Source organism: Nicotiana tabacum, chromosome 6, assembly GCF_000715075.1.
Source record: "Nicotiana tabacum cultivar K326 chromosome 6, ASM71507v2, whole genome shotgun sequence".
NCBI lineage: Eukaryota > Viridiplantae > Streptophyta > Magnoliopsida > Solanales > Solanaceae > Nicotiana > Nicotiana tabacum.
In genome coordinates this window covers 138,519,003-138,527,985 of record NC_134085.1, presented here as the reverse complement: position 1 = coordinate 138,527,985, position 8,983 = coordinate 138,519,003, and the positions used below count along the sequence as shown (strand labels likewise).

The 8,983-nt window shown below is 36.0% G+C and overlaps 1 long non-coding RNA gene across 2 annotated transcripts; it reads right to left on the bottom strand.

Moving 5' to 3' along the window:
* Positions 1–5,725: 5,725 nt before the first annotated feature.
* On the bottom strand, positions 5,726–8,477 carry LOC107768813 (uncharacterized). 2 transcript variants are annotated; one of them, XR_001644255.2, is made up of 3 exons: positions 8,229–8,477; positions 7,621–7,736; positions 5,726–6,100 (listed from the first exon to the last, which is right to left on the bottom strand). It is a non-coding gene; the product is annotated as an uncharacterized LOC107768813 (long non-coding RNA). The 2 variants fall into 2 exon arrangements; XR_001644254.2 differs by having other exon boundaries at positions 7,669–7,736; positions 8,229–8,476.
* Positions 8,478–8,983: the final 506 nt, after the last annotated feature.

Genomic DNA, 8,983 nt, shown 5'->3' with positions numbered 1-8,983 from the left:
AAGTATTTGAATTTTCCTTAATTAAAATATTTGGGAAACAACATGTTTAAATAAATAAAACGGAAGCAGATGAGTGCAATCATAACCATAGTAATAATCCAAACCCACAAGTCTGCTAGTGTGTGCCAGGACCTGGTGTCACAAGTGTATCAACACTAATAGATTATACAAAACTCTAGATATTGTATGAAATGAAAATAGATAGAAATGAATGCAAGGAGAGACTCTAGATGCTGCGGAGCTGCTCAGGAAGCAACTCACCACTAGGCCTCTGGATAACGGGGATGTGCGCCGGTGTGATCGCCAAATGTATCTGCCTCAGATCCTGCACAGTCAGTGCAGAATTGTAGTATGAGTACATAAATAATATGTAACCCGGTAAGAATCTAGTCTAACCTCGAAGAAGTAGTTACGAGGGGTCAACTTCGGTACTTACTATGGGCTAACAATATGAATACAGAAATACTAAATAAACATGGGTTATGTAACTAATAATAATAACTCATTAGCAAGCAGGAACAAATAATTCTTTCCCAACTTAATAAATTCCAAGTAAATTCCCATCATTAATAATTGTAACCTCACAAGACACAAAATAATATTAAGTATGGTTATGCTCCGAGTATTATTAAGCACTGTGAGCACGTGATTTTTTTCCTACGTGGGTTACTCCCATAAATTCAAGAAAAATAAATTTTTCCCACTATTTGCAATTTTGTGGATTTTTGTGGCATTTTTTGTCGACCGTTTGCATTTGTTTGTGCACGTTTATTTTATTTAATTCATGAAAAAAGATACAAAAATACCGTGCATTGGCATTTAGGATTGATTTTCACATTTTAAGGTAAATTATTAAATTAGGTGCTCCATTAAAATGAAAATCACAAAATTGGCTTACTTTTGCATTTCTAGCCTTTTAATTCCAAATCAATAATTTCCCCTTTAATTTAGAAGTAATTAATGCTTATAAATATTATATTAGGTATTTAGCTTAATTTAGTAAATTAATTATTTTTAGGAGTTTAAATTTAAGTTTTAATTAATTAAGAAGGGAAAGAAAAAACAACAAATGAAAAGAGAGGAAAAAGAGAATTAAGAAAATAGGGCTGTTGAGTAATGGATTAAAATGCAAGGCCCAAATTCCATTCAACCCAAACAAATTCGACCCAGTCTGCCCAGGCCCAACTCAATTCCAGCCTTACCCGCCCATCTCCCTTAAACCGACCCGACCCGTTCCCAAATAATTCATAACTAAAAGAAGCGAACGGGCGAGCCCTAAGTCCCAAACCCAACGCGTTATTGTTCTTCTTCTCCGAAGAACACGCGAACAAACCCCAAATTCAGGCAAAATCTATGGCGAGTGAACATCAAACCTCACACCACGCGTTTCCCCCCTTCTCTCTTCTTGCCATTTCTAACGGTTCTGATACCAAAGATTCCCCCTCCTCTCACTCGCTTGAAGGTGAGATATAGCACGCGATTGGAAGGTTCTGAGAACGATTCGTTGGATGAGTGTGAGGCGTTGGATCGATTTCACTGAATCCAAGCCCCACATTCATTAGATGTTCGTTTTCAAAAGGGTCGTTTCTGATTTTTGTAAAGGGAGAAGATTTCAGAGAATTCTGGGGTAAAAAAAAATCAGAGGAAAAAAAATGGAGGATTGGTTCTGAGTTTTCTTAGGTTTTATTCATTCTGTTTTCTTTTCGATTTCTGAAAGAGAATGGGAAAATTTGTGAATTATTTTCTTTTGCTTGTTCTTAGTTTGCTTCCAAAACTCTGAAAACTCGAAGAAGAAAAAAGTTCCATTTTCCTTCCATGATTTCCTTTCAAGTGAAGTTGATTTAAGCGAGCTCATCACTGTTGAGAGCTGCTGGTCGAGTTTCCTCCATGGCTGCTAAGTCCTGTTTCTCTGCTGTTGCTTTGTTTTTGGATTTCCACTACTAAACCTTCTTGTATTCTGCTCTTGGAAGTAGTTGAAGTTTTGCGCATTCAGGTGCATTTCCTCTCCTGTACTACTTTATTTAGACGGCTTAAAATATGGTTAAGAAGTTCAGTCTTGATTAAGCTAAAATTTATGCATTGGCGACGTGATAAGTTACATTTTGATGAAACCTGTGGTTGTTAGCAGAGTACGAAACTGCAACGTTTTACTTTCGAATTCTTGTTGTTTGTTCCATTAGTTTGCTTTGTTTGGTTGAAGCTTGGGTAGTCGTGAAAATGTTAGCCGAATCTCATTCTAGTGATGTATTATGTTGTGATTTTTATCAACATTTAGTACTTTTTTCTTAGTTGGAGCCCGAAAGAGTTTTGGAAACAAGTGTTGTTTTCTACCTATTGATAATCCAGTCTACTTGTTTTTGTTCTTTGTTCTGTTGAGTCCCTATGTTAACTGATAGCTCTATTTGATCGGGAAACAATTGGTGTTGAAACTCAGCTGTGTCGTTGTTTGTATATGTGTAGATTTGCTCTATTTTCTTTCCCCCTGCTCGAAAAGCTATCTGCATTGTTACATCTATAAGAACTCCATTCTGTCATGCTACTAAAAACAACTGATTCAAGCAATGAATTGTGTTGAAATATGCAGCATTTTGGGAATATTTGTTTGGACTGTCAGCCTGCTGAAAGCTACACTATTTTGCACTGTCTAGGCAGCTCTATTTCCTGCTTTGCTCAAAAATTTACATGCCTTCTGCTTCAAAACTTCTGCTCTTTCGAGCTGTTGAAGAAGTCAATTTGAGCAGTTGTTGGCCTGCCCTGTTTTGTACTGTCTAGGTGGCACTGTTTCCTGCTCTTATTCAAAAATTCTGCATTGTTAGCCATAGTGTTCTGTTTGGGAATTTAGCACACAACTAGTCAATAGTTGTGCTAAGGCTGACTTCAAATCAATTCGTTCAAATAGCTTAATAGTGATAAGTTCTGATGGCAGTCTTCTTTATGCTAATGATAAGCTGTAGCATTTGTGCTGCTGGCAGTCAATTTGATAAACTTGTAAGCTTGCTTAAGCTGACCTGCCTTTGCATGAACTTCGATTAGTGTATTATAAATGACAACATCTGGATTGATTCCACTATCTTTCATCTGCTGGAAAAGCTTGTTTACTTCCTCAATTCTGCCAGCCTTCTCGGGCACATTTATCATGGTGTTATACATTACAATGTCAAGGTGTTATGACCATTCTCATGTCAGTTTTATTTGGCCTCATATTTTAGATTTAAGAACTCATTCCTTAGTTGTCATCTGTTTCTTCTTGGTTCAATGGTGATGCAAGTACAGTAAGTATATATTCCCTTTTCTGTTAGATCAAGTTTAGGCTGGATTATATGGATATGATTTGTTTAGGCAAGGACATTGTTGATGTAGTAGCCCAATTCAGAAGGCTTCTTTGAGTCAGAGCCAGGCCATTTCCTTTGTTTGGGGCCTCCAATCCTTTTGTGTGGGCTCAAGACTTTTTTGTGCAATGAATTAGTTTTCCCTCACACAATCCTTTTGGATAATTTAAATGGAACCTTTAACTACATTTAGTGTTAATTAATTAAGCCCATCAAGTAGATTGGAGGTGAGTCATAACTAGATAACTCATAGTTCATGGCCCTTCAAGCTATAGTTTGAATATCCTTTAAAAATGGAATTGAGGTGCGCCGCGCCAAGTAAGATGACAATTCACGTAGCCCTCTTTAATTATGTCTTTAAAAACATTTAGAATTCGAGGCGTGCCATTTAGTAAATTTCCATGGCCCTCGCAAAGTTAAAAACGCGTAGTTGCTTTAGATGCGATATTTTAATAAAATTACTTTTCCTAAATTCGGGTGCACATTTATGTGACCCAAATCCAAATCCCAACAATGTTAAAATATGTCAAAAATCACAGGTGCATTTATGTGACGTGGTTCGAGACGTGTTTTAATAACGTTGCAATCTTCTTTAAAAATGAATAAAAGCGGTTTAAAGTTAAAATTGCACATAGGTTAAAACTTGTATTAAAATCAGATAATTAAGCCGGATATAATAGTTGAGCGACCGTGCTAGAACCACGGAATTCGGGAATGCCTAATACCTTCTCCCGGGTTAACAGAATTCCTTACTCGGATTTTTGGTTTGCGGACTGTTAAACAAAGTCATATTCTCCTCGATTCGGGATTCAACCGGTGACTTGGGACACCACAAATCTCCCAAATGGCTACTCTGAATTTCTTAGTATAAATCCTGTTTCGATTGCCCTTTAATTGGAAAAACACCTTTATACATCCCCTTTCGGGGGGTGTAGCTAAAAAAGGAGGTGTGACAAGCACGATTTATGCCGAGATCATACGGCCAATCAAGAATAACATGTAAAATACCGAAGGACATGCGGCACGATCTATAGATGCATCTATTATACTATTGAGGCATTCGGCTTGTAGATTCCCTAGGATAGAACTACTCTGATACCAAGTTTGTCACGTCCCAAACCTGACGAGGCGTGACCGGCACCCGGTGCCATACTCGGCCCGAGCGTACCACTCTGTTACTATGAACTCTAGAGGGGTAACCCTCAACTTAGACCGATGAGGCCATATTCTGAATTGTATGAAAATAACGCCTCTCTCATATGTTGGGTAAGTATACATATAAGCTTATATATATATATATATATATATATATATATAGGACAACGAGGCCACCATGAACATCTACTGATATACAAAGTATACAAGACTCGTCTACAAACCTCTAGAGATAACTGAGTTATACCATGGTCAGGACAGGGCCTCAACCTACCCATTAAACCTGTATATATAAAATGGACTCTGAGGTCTAGACCTGGTAACTTTGAGAAAGTGGGGCTTACCAACCAAGCTAATATTTGACTCTGTCTGGTGGGAGGGTCTGTCCAACTATCAATGAGGACCTGGAGGCATGAAAAACAGTGTCCCAAACAAGAGGGACGTCAGTACGAAATAATGTACCGAGTATGTAAGGCAACAGAATAACTGAAAGCTAAAATTGAACTGATAATATAATAACTGAAAGTAACTTGGAGTCAAAGATAATATGAAAATATGCTTACCCGCTGATACTGACTCAACTCTCTCAATATAGTAAGTAAAATAGTTGTTCGGCCTTATAAGGCTCGGTATGTGTAACTTCTCTGTTGTAGTAGGCTCGCTCATAGGCACTTGGCCATATTAGGCTCTGTATCTTGGCTATTCTAGGATCGCTCATAGGTGCTTGGCCACAGTAGGCTAGGTATATAACTCACCATCTGATCAGAGGTTGCCTAATAGGGGTCTGCCCATCGATTATAGCTCGATGGTGGTGAAAATACTGTAATATTGTATATACATATACTCTATACTCTCTTGGCTGACAGAAGACAAAACTAAACTGAATATGAAGTCCCGATAAGGAAGAATGCTATAACTTTTAAGACTAGGAAAATATACATAAATTCAGGAATATGAACTTCTCTTTATGTATCGTCATCAAACACATGTAGTTACTGGATCATGCCAGAAAGAAAGGTTTAGCCTTAACCTAACTTAACTCTGTTGAGTCCTTAATACCTTCCAAGCAATTCTTCAAACAACTTAACTCAATCTACAATAGCATAAGGAGATTTAAAATCAGTGTCGAGTAAAGGCTAAGTTCGCAACTTAAACTTGTAGCTCGTTTACGTAAATTTGGGCAGCATCTCCCCTGTAACAAGGCCTTCTTCCAACACCATATACCAATAACACCAAGAACAAAACAATAACAATATGTATGCATCATTTTCCAACCTTATCTCCATCACAATATATCACAAAAACAATATATGTTAGTTTACTGCTGACTGAACTATAACATACAAACTAAGCAAAAGAATAAAAAGGCATTAACATTACGAAATCATTAAAAGCACGGTTCACAAAAGGTTTAGGCATGGATGCCCAACTCTCAAAGCCAATAGGAAAGCATCGAGGATTTCTAGCAAGCTGCCCCAAAAATCCTGCAAGAAGGCCGGCTGATTTTTCAATAGGTTGAGCAAACTCATCACATTCTACAATTATGCGCGATCCATTCTCCAAGTTATGAATATCCTGAACCTTTAACCTAATAGATTTTATCACTTGACATTCATCTGCAATAAAATAAAGAACATATCAAAATATTAATCGAGGAAAACAAAATTATTTTTAATTTATATGTACCTATAACATCGACAACCCAATCACGAGACTACGAGTCATCTATAACTCGTCTACGTGTAGTTGGTTGTGAAGAGACTCCACCAGACGATGAAGATGGAATGACATTCTATGACAAGACTCTATTAGTTGATGAAGCTGGAATGTCATTCTGTGACGAAACTCTATTAGTTGATGAAGCTGGAATGCCATTTTGTGACGAGACTCTATTAGTTGATGAAGCTAGAATGCCATTATGTGACGAGACTCTATTAGTTGATGAAGATGGAATGATGGGTTGTGTATGACGTAAAGAGTCTCGATCAGAAAATGAATATGAAGCTTGAGATTGAGATTGAGCATGTGATGACTGCTCTGGAGCAAGTGAAGAGCTCCCTTTGATTGATTTAAATAGATTTTTTATCCGATTATGCTTCGGCATCTCTACAAATATACATGGTTGAACAATGACAACCAAATCCATATGCAAACATAGCAAATCAAGTAATATGCAATTTCAAATACAACAGAGAATTTCAACAGAGAACATCTAAGCAGAAACAATATTAGCAGTGCAAGACCATATCCAATTCCCAAATTTTGAAGGCACACATTGAATTACAACAGATTCACATAGTGGAATTACAAGATGAAATATTGGGAAATAAGAAGTTGCGCAATTAAGAATTAACAGGACATGTGGTTTGCTAATCTAAGATTTATCAATTGGCATGGGTAGAAAAGAAGATATAAGATAACATCACAATATCAAAATGAATAAGCTAGTTCATAGCCACTATATGAAAATCAAAAGAATAGTAATTACTTAATCACACTTTTTAACTTCTGAAGAATATGTAAACAGAAACCAAAGTGAGAAATAAACAAAGAAAAGAAAATTATCACAACAAGAATTTTCTATTATTCACAAATCTAATCTAATTGTCATCACCAACAACTACTCTACTATCGACCTCAATCCCAAAACTAGTCGGAATTCTCAAAATTTACTCTGCTCCATTGACCCATTTTACAAATCCAACTCAATTGTCGACTGACTGGAAAAACAATTACTGATTAATAGAACTTCCTTTCCTTAATAAATCTGACCCGATTGTCAAATTACAAGAGACATGAAAATTGCCAAAAAGAAACTTCCTATTTTCATAAATCTGATCCAATTCTCAGCATCAACAACTACTACTATGCCTTTATCCCATATTACCAACTAATATGAGTCCTCAATATCTATTACTCCATTTGGATAAAATTGCATATAAATAGAAATATGGGCATATGTAAATTTAAATTTTAGATTACAAATTCAGTAAACTAGTGACAAATGAGAGTTGTGTGCGGACTTTATTGCCAATTTGAGTATTGAAGTGTCTGTATATATATAGTCTAGTTCTCCAGCTTCTAATTCAAACACAAGTCAGTTTCATTTTCAATACACTTCAAAGCTTCAATTTACCTTTAAAAAAAGAAAGTTGCTCAAAAGAAAGGATAAAGTTAACTATACATATCAAATATAATTTTTGTGACGTCGATCCCAATAGCTTTACCATCTGTTTTAGATTCATCGACTACCTATCAAGGACATAAATGATATTTAGGTTAGTATTAGCAGAACAAAAACTAAAAATGTCAAAATTTAAATAAACACAAACTTAATTGAACAGAAAAGTAACAAAACGTGACATAAAAATAAAAGAAAAAAGAAATAAAACTATTAGCAAAAATTGACAGCTAAACCAGTGAAATCGACGTCCGAATCAATAAAATTGACTGTCAAATTATGAAATTGATGGCTTAAAGTAGTGAATCGATAGCTAAAATCGGTGATTTAAACTGATCTTCGTCCAATATACACACATGCATGCCTAAAATCAATTAAATCAATGGCTAAATCAGCAAAATCGAAACCTAAATCAGTGAAATTCACGGCTAAAATCAGTGATTTAAACTGATATCCATCCAATACACACACATGCATGCCTTAAACCAGTGAAATCAACGGCATTTTGTAAGGAATTACACGAACGACTTGAAGCGAGTATTTATCATAAAAGGGTGATTTACCTTAAACGAGTTGAAATCTGATCTCCTTATATAAAAGCTAAAGGATTTTGGGAGAATCATTAAAGGATATGACCGTCTTACGTTATTGTAATCTCAATAATGAATACTGATTTGGGGAATCGTTTAGGGATTTAGAGAGAAAGAGAGAGAAGGTGTATAGAGAGAGAAAGAGAGAGAAGGTGTATTGAGAGAGAAGAAGAGAGAAGGTGTACCATCTGTTTAGGACTTTAAGAGTTTTAATGATATTTACGTTATCATGATATTTAGTTATCATTAAATAAAAATGTTTAGGGCTTTAGGAGTTTTTACGTTATTTAATATTAAACATTAGCGGCGGTTGCAACCGCCATAATTATAAAAAATAACGTCGTTTGAACATACACACTAATGGCATCTGGAACGCTGCCGTATTATGATATATATTGTGACGGTTTTGATGAACCACCGTTATTTAACCGCCGCAATAATTCCAATTTTTTGTAGTGTAATCACTCATACATAAAACGACAACAAAAGTAGTGTCAAACAACCTAGAAATGTAACAACGAATGACCAGCCCACCATTCTGCCACTATATGGTGTTTCTCCACAACTTTTATCCTCCAAAACTTCATAAAACATCAGCAAAATAGGAAGCCCAAAAGCAACACGAGACAACCCACAAAATAGTGCATTACAAGTCGAATAACTCAAACTCACATCTTTCGATCACCTTCCCGTGAGTTCTAACTATTAAAAAACGAATTTATCAACCT